Genomic DNA, 16,112 nt, shown 5'->3' on the forward strand with positions numbered 1-16,112 from the left:
GTTCTGGTTTTTTTTTTTCTATTCCCACTGATTTTGGTGTAGTAGAGGAAAAAATGTGTGAGTGAATATAATCCAGAGTCTAACTTTATGAAAAGAAGACATAAGCAATGTCTGGCTCGTTTTGGGGAAAGAAGATTTAGACCAGCCTTGCAGGTGGGGCTACCCAACATTCAGAGCCACACTTTTAAAGTGTAACCATAGCTCCTTCTACTGTATAATTAAATTTGCTTCCAGTTCATTAGAAGGTTGCAGAGGTAATCATAGTGAAAGCAAACAAAATATTGTGATACTACTATTGCAATTAATGGACATGGATAAAAGAGGATTCTTTTTTTCTTAAATTTTTAAATTCTGTATTAAAGTGAATTATGAACAGACTCACAATTTTTACTTGAAATACGGGGTTTGAGGGTTTTTTTAATACTATGAGCTATCATTCCATACTTCCTGTACTATATTATCATTCCAATACTGTGAACTATTATTCCATTGCATATCCATCCAATGAATGCTTCCACAAATTTTTAGATTATTCTTTCATTTCACTATTAATGTTAAAACTATTAAAACCATTAGAAAATCGTGAGAAAGACAGAGATCTGTGCTTGACAATACTGTTTAAATCTAGTATGAGGCCTTTGGCAGTACCTTAAAATGAGTTTAATACAAAAGAATTGTTTTCAACATTTGAAGTATAACAAAGTTCATATGACAAAAATGTTTGTAGTGGTCATATCCTAGAAAAACTGCAAAAAGTTAGATTCAAACTTTGTGTGAAAGCTGCCATGTCTTTTTACAGTAGTACCTTCTTCTTTTGCTCCACCTCCCATATACTTTTTGCTTTGTTTCTATTTCTGCGTAACTTCTAATTGCCTAGGAAAACACTTAGTGTTCAAATAACTGAAATTTTCTTTCCAGTTTGTCATGTAGGGAGGAGAGTGAGAGGGGAAGAAGGAACAGAAAGACCCAACAAAGGTACTAAGATAATATATAGACCAGATCTGAAAATTCTCTTAAAACTGTTGCAAACATCCACACACATACTCCATAATCTCAGTACTGCTGAAAGGAAAAATGTTTTTTCTTGTCTGTAACTTACCATAGGTATGCTAGTAAGAAATTTTAAATATGACTTATGCCCACGGTACCTTGATGAATTTGAGATCTGAATCCAAGACTTGGTCTTTCATGCAACTGAATTGGTGGATAGTTTAGAAAATTCAACATCCCTTTCAATCGCTTACATACATATAAATAACATCTTATTTGTCATATTCTGTCCTGTCCCTAACAAAACCGCAGATCCTTTTAACTTCTTGGAATTTGGTATGCAAGTGATGTGATTACATTGTGCTGTCAAAGCTCTAAGTAAGAGAATATTGTCCATTTTTACACGTTGCTATGCACAAACCTTCAAACTAACACTGTCTTAAAATAATCAGTAAAAGATAGTGCTCTAAGTATTTCATTACCCATTCAGCCCTTGGGCAACTACTCTGGCAAGAAATATTTGCCCTGTGTGAGTCAGATAGATAGAAAAATCTGTAGCTACTTCTTCTTGCTGCATTTCCCCATCAGCAATTAAGAACAGAGAGCATTACTAAGATATTGCTTTGTTTGTGTGCTGCTGCTGCTGCTTGGATTATTCACAGCTGTGAAGGAGACAGCAAGCAAGCTCTAACAACAGAATAAAACAGTGAAAAGTACATTGAAAAATACTAATCACAAATTTTTGTAACTTGTATGTCTTAACTCAGGAAAGCACTGAATATGTATCTAAGTATAAGAATAATTGTATCCCTAAACTCAAATAAAATCACATTCATTTTCAGTTGTATTTAAATGCATACCAGTTCCTTGGCTCAATAGGAAATGGCTTATGGTTGTGCCTAGTATTATCACTTAATTAATGCCAGGTCCTGACTACTAAACCAGCCTCTAAGAAGCAAATGTCAGGAAAATCCTCTTCCTTTTTTTATAACTTTTTTTTTTAAAAAAGCATTAATGAGAAATAATTAACCCTGAATTAACATATGGTGCTCTTTTATGAAAGGTAAAATGACTATGTTGTTGTTGTCCAATCATGCTGTGATGCAGAATGAAAATAGACCATAGGTTTCTTTCAGGTCGGCCCCTTTCTCTAACCTATCCATCATTTTCTGTTGAGGGAATATTACTGCTGTTAAAAAAACATGCTCTTTCAAGACTTTTTGAAGGTATTTCTGTATCTGTAGTATAATTTAATGAAAGTTTTCACTGAATTGTAAGGTGTTGGGAGAAGAATGGAGGAAAGAAACGTAACTGGTTAAAAACGGGACATGAAAGCATGGTGCAAAATCTAAAGTCAAATCATGGATGCTTCACTATGCAAATATTTACCTCTTGTGATAATTATATGATTGGCTTTTATCATTTATTGGAAGCTCTGATGTCCTTTCTTTTTGCTAAGGAATACCCAAACTTTATTTACTACACGGTTTCTGCATTTTGGACACCATTCAGGTGCTGGTAGGTTTAATAAGAAGAATACTCTTGTTTTTAACTGTTTTAAATCATGTCCAAGAACTTGCTGTTATCCAAAAGGATTTGCTATCTACTGAAGACCAAATGAGAAGAGTGAAAAAAAGAGGGACCTTTCCTAAAACATGACTGTTGGTGCTAACTCAAGACTGAGAATTTTAAAACTAGGTGATCAAAAATTAATCTAGGCATTTAACCCAATATCTTTTATACTGGGTGTTCTGCCCATTGGATCCTGTTTGCTTTCACTTCCTAAAAACTAAAATATGGACCCAATCCAGAAATGTTATCATAAATATTTTTTATTTTTGAAGACAACCCACTTAAATTAAACAATTCTGTAAGCAAGCTCTTCGTCAAACAGAAACCTTGCTTCTTTCCTCTTCTTTCTCAATGAAATCATCAGAGACAAATCTCGGCTGCTTACATGAAATAACAAATGAAAATTCCTCTGTGCCCTCAGAAATCATAGAATAAAATAGATCAATGATCTATTTCTAATAAAAAATGGCCAAGGGTTGTGTTGCCATGTTACTGAGCTGAATAGGGCAAAGGGTACAAAAGTATTTGTCTTAATGGTGAAACCAAAAGACGTGTCTTAAATAAAGCACAGGGGACTTCTGGCATTGTGATCTTTATCAGAAAGAAGAGGGTAGAGCTTCTGTTATTGATAAGAGGGGGGAAAAAAGCTGTTTGAACTTGATGGTGCAATGGTAGTTCATTGTTCTTATCTTGTTTCTCTTAGTTAATAGCAGCTGGTTTTCCTCAAAAAGAATTTTCCCCATTTTAACAAGTGGAATGATACAAACACGGGGAGATGAAGCCCCAGATCCTCAGTAGCATTTAGCCACCCAACACCATCAGATAACTGCTGATCTCAAGCACCTAACAATGCTCAACATGTGAAAAAAAAATAACTGCTGAAGATCCCTTGACTGGTCAGCAGTAGAGGCAGGGACAGAAGCGCAGACCATCCCAGACCATGACGCTGTGCTAGGTCCCTGTAAATATTCGAGTAGTTCAAGCAACGTGCAGGGGCAATGCTCGTGCTCTCAGTGGTCTGCTTGGACCAAAGGCATGTGCCAGCTCTCAGGGCTGGCCTGAGGGAGACCCCTCTTTGTGCAATGGTCAGACATTAACATCGTGCCTTTTTAAACCTGGCCATTCCTAAATTCCTGTTGTGATATTGCCATGAAGGTCACTAGTTTGTTGTGGGCATCAGGTGGCACATTTCTATGCTATTCTGTGGTGGCATTTGAATCCAGATCAGTAGTTAAAACAAGTACCTAACATTTTGGCTGTCTTAAGTTTAAAGCAGAAACATCTGCTAAAGGTGCAGGCTACTTACTGGCTGGGCTGAGCTCAGCAGAAGGAGAGGTTTCTGTGGATTTTATTTCATTCTTACCGGTTTCATTAAAGTCAATGCCAATAGCTACTAGAGACTTGAAGAAGCAAAAACACAGGCACAAAATGAAGTAGAAGAAACTAAATATTAGAACAAAACTCTTCATCCTTAAGCAACATAAAGAATATATATAACTTTTTTTTTTTCCTAGAGTTTGCATTCTGGAGTGTTTTTCTGCTTTTTCTTGTTAACCCCAAATTTATTGAGCTGCAGTACAGCCTGGAACTCAAAGTAAGAATTGTCACTTTGAGAATAGAGCTGATTTATCAGAAGGAGGGTTTTGCATTCTGCACAGAATATCTGATGAAGTGAATTTTTTTCCCTAACAATGTCTTACAGATTATTATCAGAAGCCATTAAAAAAACAAAAAATCAAGGGCATTCCAAAAGAAAAGCAACCAGTTTTCATGGAGTAGGTTTTCCTCCAAATCAAAGTAAGAAACATGTCCACATTATTAATCTTCCTTGGAACCATTTTAACATTCAAATATACTGTGTTTTAAACTACTTCGGAGTAAAAACAAAACAAAACTAAAAAAGAAAGAAAAAGAATAAAAACTACAATGCGAAACCCCCCTCATAAATTTATTTTGAAATTACTGGAAAGATGGATACATAGCAAATGCACTAAATGAAGTGTTTTGTCCTTAATCCAGTTTGTGGCTTGTAGTGTGTGAAAACTGTTAATTATATCTTTTTAAATGCTCAGTTGCAATCAAAACAGCTCAGTTTAATTATCTTGAAAAGGGATCTTTTTATTTATTGGAGGAAAAGAACAAAAAAAATTTACATGGTCAGAGTTTATATTGGACAAAATCATAACATATTTAATAAATATTCAGACTCTTCCAATGTCTTGTTGTACATATTTTTTCAACAAATACAGTGTATTTTAATTCAAAAACATGAAACAGAATTCAGTTTTCATGTAGATGTCTCAGCTTTAATTCACTCAACTTTAAAGTACAAGTAATTTCAAAATTAAAATTATTTTCAATGTTAAAAGCATTTTTACTGACAGTAAACCAGCTTTATTTTTATTTTAATGCTTAATGCAGCTGTAGTATCTGCAAACCTAATTTTACATTCTCATTGCAGTTCATAGGTGTGATTTAAATTTTAGTATTTACAGTGGAAAGGGTGCTGGTAAAAGCAAATAAAAAAAGGCAATTCCTTAATTCTTCTTTGATGTGGTATAACATTTACACTGTTCAGCATCAATGAAATATTAATATAGTACTAATATTAAATAATGATCAGTCTGTTCTCTTTTTCATTAAATCACTGTTAATTTTCAAGACTATATCTTTTATCCCTTTTACAATGAATTAATATTGTTCCTGTGCATGAGCAGAGGAAAAAACTGCACGTGTTAACATTCTCTGCATATTCTCCTGCCAGATACACTAGTGCAAGTACTTTACTAGAAAGCCATCTGACACTATAGCATTTTCTTTCTACTAAGAGGAATAGTTACTGTAGTCTGTTATGATTTGTCCCTTCACATGAGATCGTGCTCATATCAAGATATGTTTCTGTAATATAATGATATAAAAAGATGAAGAAAATTTTGAAATGAAGATATTTTGTCCTTCTGCAAAAGAGCAATGTGAAAAATACAGGGGAAACTGCAATCTCAGTCAATGTTTACCTTCCTCCTGTAAGAGAGACCAGGCACGCTGACACGAGTACTGCAGACACCCTGCACCCCATTCATGTTCACCAACAGAAGTCAGCAAATCCTGTTCTGTGCTCAGCTGAAGCCTGCTGCTTTCTGTGAGAATGGTGAGTATATTTTTGGACTGCTGAGCCAAAGAAATTATAAGATTTTGCTATGAGGTGGCTCATTTTTTTTTTTTCATTTTGGAAGGGATGTGGTGAATTTTGCTCCTTCCTTTGCTGGAGGAGAAGCCTGGGGCGAAGTTAGTAACAATGATTGCAATGATCTATTTTCAGCCCCATGGGCATTGGAATTACTTTCTCCTACATTTCCCTCTCTCCATCTTCTTGCTATAAGTACTCCTCGAGATATTAGACTTGAATACTAAAAATAAGACTTTGGCTTACTATCAGCATGGACAGTTTGCAAAGTTCTCTCTTCAGAAGCTGTCATTTTTCAGGGTAAAAGAAAAAAAGTAGTTCCTTGAGGCTAGCAATCACCCTTGACATGCAAATTTCAGGCAGAAAGCCAACCATAATTGAGAGTCCTTTAATGAGATGCTCAGCATGATTTCAGAAGCTCCATGGTCAGGGGCAGACAGGCTGTCATTTTAGGAGACATTTTAGATTTGCTTTTTTCACTCTTAGAGATTGGTATGATGGAGATGAAAATCTGGACCATAAAATAAAACCACTCCTGGAAACCTTGCACACAAAGAATCAGAAATCTACCACTACAGTATTAGAATCAGTCTCTTTGATAAAGTCACACCTTTGAAACATCTCATTTATTGGCAGAATTATCCTGAGATGTAACTGCGATGACATACCGTAAGAGCTGTTAGGGAATTCCTTGTTGGCCAGCTTGAGACTTCAGGCACAGCCTAGGACAAAGGGCTGAGGAAAAGCTGAATGAACCCTTGAGTAGCCCAGGGAAGCATTGTTTCCTCGAGATAAAATACAATTCTCCTTCTGCAACTTCCTTTCTCAGTGAGTTTGTAAGATACAGCTCGTATACACAGCACACGCTGCTGCTGCCTCTGTCCCGCTCCACAGTTAGGGGTCAGCAGAGGGATGGTTTTGCTTGTTTCCTCGCAGCACTCTAGGGAAAGATAAAAGGGCTTCAGTGGAGCCAGCCTTGTTCCTACATTTCTGGACCATTCAGGTAGCATGAGCAAAGGGGTCAGCAGGGCGCTGATCTCCTTTCCACCCTCAGAGGGATGTACACCATGGCTCATGGGGAGAAGTTTCAAGGGAAGAAAGAAAGGAAGAGCCACGGAATAGTACCAGTGCTTTTGCTAATCCTAGATTACTGTATCACATCTAGGATTGATGGCATTGCCGGGAAATACTATGAATTAAATGACATATTTACAGTCCTGTGTGAATAAGATCCACCTACTAGATACAGTCTGGGCTGTAAAGTCTCCTTCAGGCATGTACCATAACAACTGTTAGCCCTTGTCAGCCCTTCTAAAATAGCAGAAAGAAATTGCGCAATGTAATGACTTCCTACAGAATTTTAAAAATCCATGTTAATTGGATATTACTTTATTACTTTTATTTTAGGAAGCCATGGGGGCTTGGCATTAAGAAGCATGTTGACATATTTTACAAAATGACAGTGCAATATAAGGATTTCTTGAAAGGATACCTGTTTGTCTATATTCATATTTGTAAAGGGTTAGTTATTGAAAAGTGGCTAGTTCACAGTATTATGGACTGTTGTTTCTATTGCTAGTAACTCTTTGCAAACTGACATTTGTGGTTATAAACTTTACGGCTGCAAGGAAACCCTTTCTTAAGCAGAGAGGTTGTGGTCAATATTAGGGCCATGAAATACGTGAAATGAACAAGTACAGACACTGCTGTCTTGGGATACCGAGCAATAGACTGTAATTTTGAGAAATAATATCATCAGTACAGGATTCATAAAGAAGTAGGGCAAAGATCTACAGCTTGGAGTCTGTAATCATTTCGGTGCAGTTCAACCTAGCTACACAGCAGGAGCCTCCTTTGTTACAGCCAAGCAAATTTACATAGCACCCAGAAAGATCATGGCAATTTTTTTTAAGTCTGAGTTGCCTTTATATGCCTTCATTGAGTAATATCAGTTGTCCTTCCCCATCATGTCAATTACACAAAAAGATCTCTTTCTATGTGTGTCTTATGCACTGTGAGAAAAAAAATGTTAAGAATTATATAGCAGTTTTACAGCACTGTTGTTTCAGAAAGACTATCCACATTTTTAGTGCTCTCAACAGGTTTCAGATCACCACTCCAAAACATGTTTATGCCCACACGAAGCTCAGACTTTTTGCTTTTCCTTATCAAAATGTAATGCCCCCCAAAATTTTAAAAAGCAAATACTAAGAGGCAGATGAAAAATTGAATGATATTAGATGTTTTCACTGAAGCAATTTCAAAATCACCACTTGCCAAAGGAAAATAAATACAGTAACCTGAATAGCTGAAACACAAGACTGTGAAGTTATGAAAGCTACCTTTCATGAGAGTTCCTTTACATTATTATGAAAATTATTGGTCTATACTGGAATTATGTAAATAGAAAGAAAAGCTGGGAAATTCTTGATATAAAATCGTATCTACATTGAAATGTATAGACCCCCTAGAGATGGCAATTAATTTTAATGTTTTCTAATTCTTAATCAATCTGCAATTAAAGTAGAACTTCTATAGGATCTATGACACTTATACTGTTATGCTAATGTTTTGAACTTCATTGATGTTGTATTTTTATTGACAGGTTTGGAAATTTTAATTTTTTTTTTAACTAGTTCTTCTGTCCCAAGGTAATAAAGAAATTTCATAGAAGCATAGAGTTATTTGGTTGTAAAAGACCTTTAAGATCATCGAGTCCAACCTTACCTGTCCACCACTAAACCATGTCTCTAAGCACCTTGTCTACCCATCTTTTAAATGCTTCCAAGGGATGGTGACTGGATCACCTCCCTGGCTAGCCCATTCCAGTGCCCGATAACCCTTTTTGTGAAGAAATTTTTCTTAATATCCAATCTAAACCTCCCCTGGTGCAATTTGAAACCATTTCCTCATTTATAACTATAGGGACTGTATAATCTTACAGTGATATTGCTATGCAGCACAGGGCTAAAACAAGTTGGGTTTTACTTCATAGTGATATTTTAAACTTAATGTAAATGATTTGGCTCAGTTACATAAAAAAACCACAACATGAATACACATTGTAATTTCTGCAAATAACCTCAGTAGTGTTTATTTGTGTTAGTACTTCAGAATGAAAAAAAAATGCTAAAATGCTACAAACTGACAAATACAAGGCAAAATATGAACAGTGGAGGGTATTCTGTAAATAATTCAATTAAGATTGTGTTGGGCACTGGATGAACACATGACAGTAGAAAGCCTGAAGTATGCAATGTGTGTTTCATGACATATGCACCTTGCCCGCTCCCCAACCATCAGCAGGAGACAGAGCATGTCCCATCCATCCTTACACTCCGGGGGGATTCTGGGGTGGCAGAAAGGGCAGAAAGGGCAGAAAGGGCTGGTGGCAGGGCTTGCGGAATGCGTGCAGGATGCATTTATCTGTTGCCCAACTGTGTCCAGGTTGAGTGCCTGGGTGCCAGCACTCAGACTGCTGTGCCTACCTGCCTGGAAGTACACTGTGATTTTTCAGAAAGCTACACAAAATTTTAATTCATTTCTGTGTCAAAGTCTGAGAGTAATCGCATGGGACAACTCAGCTTTTAAAGTTGAATATGCACCTTTTTTTTTTTCTTCTTTCAACCTTAGGTCCTGTATAGATAAAATAAACTACTGAAAAGGGACAGTGCAAGTGAGGGATCAGGCATAGTAGAGAAATCCGTGCTGAGGGAGCAAAATGCAGTATTTATCTTCCTCAGATGAGAGGAGGTTCTGAATTCCGGAAGGATCTATACAGAAATTTGTTATTACATTTGCCGAGCCCTAACCAACATTAGGATCAATCCTGATTTCTTTCTCACTGACCCAAAGATTATTTTCTCCATCAACAAAACTAACTAATAACCATATGTGTTATGAAAAATCTTACAGTCACAGGCACTTTCTTGGGATAAATATGTATGTAACTAGCGACAAAGGAAAAAATCCCACTCATCTACCTATGCAATAAATAAATCACAGAATCATAGAATGATTTATGTTGGAAAAGACCCTTAAGATCATTGAGTCCAACCATTAAGCTAACACTGCCAGGTCAACTACTAAACCATGTCCCTAAGCGCCACATCTACCCATCTTTTAAATGCCTCCAGGGATGAGGACTCAACCACTTCCCTGGGAAGCCTGTTCCAATGCTTAACAACCCTTTTGGTGAAGAATTTTTTTCCTAATATCGAATCTAAGTGTCCCCTGGTGTAACTTGAGGCCAGTTCCTCTTGCCCTGTTCCCCATTACCAGGCAGAAGAGACCAACACCCACCTCACTACAACCTCCCGTCAGGCAATTGTAGAGGATGATAAGGTCTCCTCTCAGCTTCCTCTTCTCCAGGCTGAACAACCCCAGGTCCCACAGCCACTCCTCATAAGATACGTGTCTTTAGTTCTGGGAACCATCAGTTTTACAGGATTAGTCCTGCAGTATCATTGTACTTAAGGTTTTTATGCTATAACTGCAGAGTGGTGTATCACCACAGTCCCTGCATAGCTCTTTCTTGGTTTAGACAGCAGTCTGGAAGCATCAGCTAGATAAAATTTAACTATCTAAAGGTATTTTTTTTTATTATTCTGAGAAAAGACTTACAGTTTCTTTTGCTGTATGAATTATTTAATACAGTTTCAAAGAAACAAAGGTCCTTGATTTTTGGCAGTGTTAATTTTAACTGAAGAAAACATCAAGAGCACTCACTCAAACTGACATCAGAAAAAAAAAGGAAAGAAATCAGCTACTATGACTTCCTGAAAGTAAAGAAGAAATGGCATTATTTTCAAAGTTACGCTCAGTGTCATATCGAGTGGTTGTACTAATAATACAAACCACAAACAGATTGATTTAGGAAAAAAGCTACAGTATGACTTGTGATTTCCTACAACTTTGGAGTCCATCTTTGAAACCTGTTCCTGAAACAGCATTATTGTCGATGTTCTTTGATTTGCATATGACCTTTAATATTGCTGTGCTGGTCTCCCAGGGTCAAGTTTTTAAAAAAGCAGGTGTTTAAAGTTTGATTTCTAAATCTGTATTTATGTCCCTGAATTGACAGCTTGATTTTACAAAAGCCTTGAGCATCAAGCAGTTCCCATTGATTTCATAATGGAGTTCGATGGTGCAAGATCAATACTCTCAGGTGCCTAAATACCTTCCAGCATCAGGGCTCTGGTAATGCTGTATCATGGCGGCCAGTTATTTTGATTTGTCACTCCACAGTGTATGTGAGATTTCATTGTTATTGTACATCAGTGTGTGGCGTAATCCTGTGATTTCATCTACAGTCAACAACGTTGCAGGAGTAATCCCTATTTCCACAACAATGAATCTGAAGTGAATTAGTTAGACATTACAGAAGTCAGATCACACAGGTGATGCTTTTGTAATGGTTATAAAAGCTCTGCAGCAGAAAAGGTTACTGACAACTGAACCTCACACCTGTTGAAAGGAAGAAATAATCATCTTAGAAACAAAATCAGAAGTTCATCTGAATACACATTTCTGTGCTGACAGGGGTTAGTATCCAGGTTATAAATGAAAAACCAACACAGGAATGAGGTTTGGTATGATAGAGAGAACAGTCAAAGAGATTTTTCTAATCTTTTATAAATTACATGAGCTGTTTTAAGACATAGTAAGACTTTGGGAAGAATTGAATAAAAGAGTGTGAAATAACTATATAGAGGAACACACTGAAGTTTATATGATTCTATGATTCTATGATTCTATATATATACACATATATACAATATACATAGTTATATAAAATATACACATATACATAAATGCATATACATAAATATATACTCTTTATGCAAGTACCCATCTTTTAAGATACAAATTCATGTAGAGTGTAGATACAGAATTCAAGCACACTGGAAAGAAAGATGCTGTTTAAAGCACTCAGTCCTCTGTTGAAACAAAAACAAGCTTAGTCTGAAGATTAGATCCAAAGTGGTTTAAATGATGCATTAAAGGAACAGAGAAGTTAGAAGTAGAGGAGGCAAGCAGACAAGACTTTGTATGAGACAGAGAGCGTCCCCCATTCCCTGCTGGGATCTTCCCTTGCAGCTAGGGCGAAGCTTGACCATTAACACACTCACAGATGTGCTATATTGCTGCTTGAAGAAGCGAGCAGCGCATCCTTCTATTTATTACGTTTTTAAAATATCCTTCTCCATGTCTACTTAGGCTCACAATATTCTTCGCATAATTCTGAAAAAAATGTAGGAATCCATAACTGTCATCGCTGCACGGTCTCAGTAACATGGCAAAATTGGAGCAACTTTTTCTGCTCTGTGTTAAATGCTTTCTATTTAAGAGCCATACCCAACATCTTTTACTGATTATTTTGATATTGAAAATGTCTTTGTATTTGAACTGCTTATATGACTGCCATTAGAAGGTGTTAATAGACCTATTTATTCAAGTGTCGAGGATAAGTCAAAATAACTTGAAAAATCATGACATCACAGAGTCAGGGAATAAATAAATGGTTGGAAGGGGCTTCTAAGGGTCACCTGTCCAACCCCCCTGCCATGGGCAGGGACATCTTTCACTAGATCAAAGCCCTGTCCAACATGACTTTAAACACCACAGTGATGCCAGCTGTGGCAGGACAAGGGGTAATGGTTTTAAACTAAACCAGGATAGGTTTAGACTGGATATAAGGAAGAAATTCTTTACAATGAGGGTGGTGAAACACTGGAACAGGTTGCCCAGAGAGATAGTGGAGGCCCCATCCCTGGAAACATTCAAGACCAGGTTGGACGGGGCTCTGAGCAACCTGATCTAGTTAGCGGTGTCCCTGCTGACTGCAGGGGGGTTGGACTAGGTGACCTCTAGGGGTCCCTTCCAACCCAAAACATTCTATGATTCTATGATTCTACAAATACAGTACATTAATTCTCAGGGATAGATTTAAGTATTAGTTTTGTATCTAGGCAGAAGAAACTGCCACAAAGTTTTTTGCATTCAGTACTCTGATTACCTTAGGTATACAGTTTCCTCCAAATATCTGTTGCACACCATAACAGAGGCTTCAGGTGATCTTTTGTGAAATGAAAAAGTATGCAATATCCCAGATTGGAAGATTGTGATGGAAGTATGAAGTCATGAATTGGTTTGGATTTGGGTTTTTTTTATGAGCCTATGAAAAGCATAAGCCCCGTGGATGCTCAGTGTTTATAAACACTTTTGAAAAACTCATCTTTAGCATGGTCCTTTAACATTTAGTCCTAGTTTAAATAGTTGTAATTTCTAAATACTTTTAATTGGTATTTTTCTGGGTTAGCACTTAAATTGCAGTATATAAAACGGCATTTTCAATATCAACTCAAATCTAGGGTTTTTTTGTGCAGAAGAAAAATGTTTATTAGGAACCTACACAAACAGGTATTTGAAAAACTTTCACAACCATGGCTCATATCTGTATTTCCCATCATATAGTCACTAATTTTTCATCATGGAACAGGACAATGTTTGAGACTTTGATCTTGGTCCAGCCTTTGAGGACACGAAGACAAGGCAACTTCTTAAATAATGCAACTTGTGCAACCTCACAGGCAAATGACAAATTAATCAGTCTCTGAATCCTTGTTTTTTTGAAGACTTGTGCATTTTTAAAGAAGATGGAGTAATTGTTTAGTGACTTGGTGCCATTGATTTTCATTATGGATGGTGTTGACTGGGTCTGTGTCAGGTCACCTGGGAGAGATAGCCTTTGCATAGCTAAATAAAATGGGGAAAGTACCACTTCTTGTTCCATATTCACAAGGAAAGCTCCAGTCCTTGAAGTAAGTTTTGTGTGACCTTCTTGTTAAAGCAACTTTTCCTTCTTAGCCATTTGAATAAATGGGAGAAATTAAATCCTGCATAGGCATGAAACAGAGGTCTGGATTTTACAGGCCAATAGTTTCCTAGTTAAGAAATGTTGATCAGAAGAAAAATTTTAAGACAACAGAAAAATGCTCTCATTTGCTAAATGTATGTAGTACTATTTGATTTCTCCATTAAAAATAACTGGAATAGAAATTAAAATATCCAATTAAAAGAAACACATTTATTTTAAGATGTGTGGTAGTTTGTAAGTTCTTAAAAATTTTTGGTAGTTATGTTGGGCAGAAGATAGAAATACCATAATTTATGCATCATATTTAACGAAGATAAATATTTAACTTGCTGACCTTGCTGGTCTTTTCCTCCTAAGATAGCGCTTGCTATTTTGAAGTTGTTATAATTTTTAAATTTTCAGGAGTGACACAGAATTATTACTAAATCATACTAAATTCTTCTTCCTTCCACTCCAGAGTATTGAAAATACATCAATTCATTCTCACTTCAGATTTTGCTTTCAAGTTGGGCATTTATTTTTTTTTTTTTTTGGCTTTGTGTGCTTTTACTTTCTTCTCCTCTACTTTTTTCTGGATTTTCCCCCCACCCTCTCCTGTCTGATTCTTGTCCATCTTTGTCATCTAAACTTTTTCTGTTGCCAAAGACCTCAGTCTTACTCAAACTCATTGAAATGAAGTCTATAATTTCAGTGTTTCACGATAGCTACTAAGTTTTAAGAAGAAATCACACACTTGCATATTATGATGAGTCAGTGAATTTCTCCAGAGGAAAATGTGACTTTTAAAGCTTTGTTGGCTGGCAGTTCTTTTTAGATATCTGCCACAGTAAATTCTCTCTCATAATGACAACTACATGATGAGAGTCTGTGAGCTGTTACATAGTTTAGCAGACGGAAAGAAATGGAGTTTTTCTAGAATGAGGTGTCATGGAAAATAACGACACTCCAATCTGTGATAATTTATTTGCAAATATAGTCATCAGAAGCCATTATTATTTACTCAACCTGCTTCCACAAATATGTCAATTAAAATCTTACCAAAAGCATTTCTAGATAAAAGCAAAGGAACATTGTTAAAATACTGTTAGAGCATTTTGTGATAGTTGACAGGTATTTTGAGACTACAGAGGTTTTTGATTCATTGACCAAGCATTCCTTCCATAGAGGGTAATATGAAACTCTTTAGAAAGCTATTAAACATCTCTTATACTTCCCATGTTTGCTCTAATAATAGCTTTGGGATGCATAATAACCACTTTCATTCCCATCAGTCAGGTCAGAGGGGAAGAAAAAGGAGGAAGTTAATGAGCATGAGGTCTGTGAAGAAAATACTGGTACATTTGCCAGTAATAGGTTAAATGGATTGTCTTTAAGAAGAAAGGAATAGTTGTTTTTAAATACCATCCTGTTTTTGTAGAGCAGTAATCTACTGTGAAAGGAGTGAAAAGGGCTGTGTCTGAGCTCTTACTCACTCTTACACTATTTCCTCATCTGTAAGTCCAGTGGGTATGCATGGTATTATTTGTTATACTGGGGTGTAAATAAATGTTGAAGTTCCTTGAGCTACAGCTTCAGGTGATATACAGTGGTGGTAACCACACAGTTTACCCCGATGTCTTTCCTAGAGCAAAAAGGCTGAGCTGGAGAGATATTTGAAAATTGGCACTGTGTCTTCCTCTGGTACACAGCAAGGAAGATTTTAGTTTTTCTGCTTGAAATAATTAATGAGTACTCTGGTGACCTTTGTTAACTGTCAGTAATGTTATAACAAATCCTGTTAATTATGTCTTTATCCAGAAAATTGGATGTTGGAGAATCTGGGGGTGAGGAGGGGGAAGGGGGAAAGCTATATGCAAATTGCATATGGCTGGAGAATAGCCACACAGAAAGAGATCTGGGGTTTTGTGTTGATGGCAAATTGAATATGTGTCAACAGTGTGTCCTTGGCAGCCAAAAGGGCCAATCATGTCCTCGGGTACATCAAGCACAGCACAGCTATCCTGTGAAGGGACATGATTGTCCATTACACTGGTGCGGCCCCTCCTCAAGTCCTGTGTGCTGTTTAGGGCTGTTTAGTATCAGAAGGACAACAAACTATTTGAGTGTGTCCAGAGGAGGGCAACCAAGATGGTGAAAGGCCTCGAGGGCAAGCCTTACAAGGAGCAGCTGAGGTCATTTGGTTTACCTGGAGAAGAGAAGGCTGAGGGGTGACCCCATCAGAGTCTACACCTTCCTCATGAGGGGCAGTGGAGGTGGAGCTGCTGATCTCCTCTCTCTGGTAACCATCGACAGGACACAAGGGAATGGAAGGAAGCTGCATTGGGGGAAGTTCAGATTGGACATTAGGTAAAGGTTCTTCACTGGGAGGGCAGTGGGTCACTGGAACAGGTTCCCCAGGAACTGGTCACAGCACCACGCCTGTCAGAGTTCAAGGACCATCTGGATGATGCTTTTAGTCATATGGTTTAGTTTTAGGTAGTCCTGCAA

This window comes from Egretta garzetta, unplaced genomic scaffold (assembly GCF_000687185.1).
Source record: "Egretta garzetta isolate BGI_Z169 unplaced genomic scaffold, ASM68718v1 scaffold22, whole genome shotgun sequence".
NCBI classification, from domain to species: Eukaryota; Metazoa; Chordata; class Aves; order Pelecaniformes; family Ardeidae; genus Egretta; species Egretta garzetta.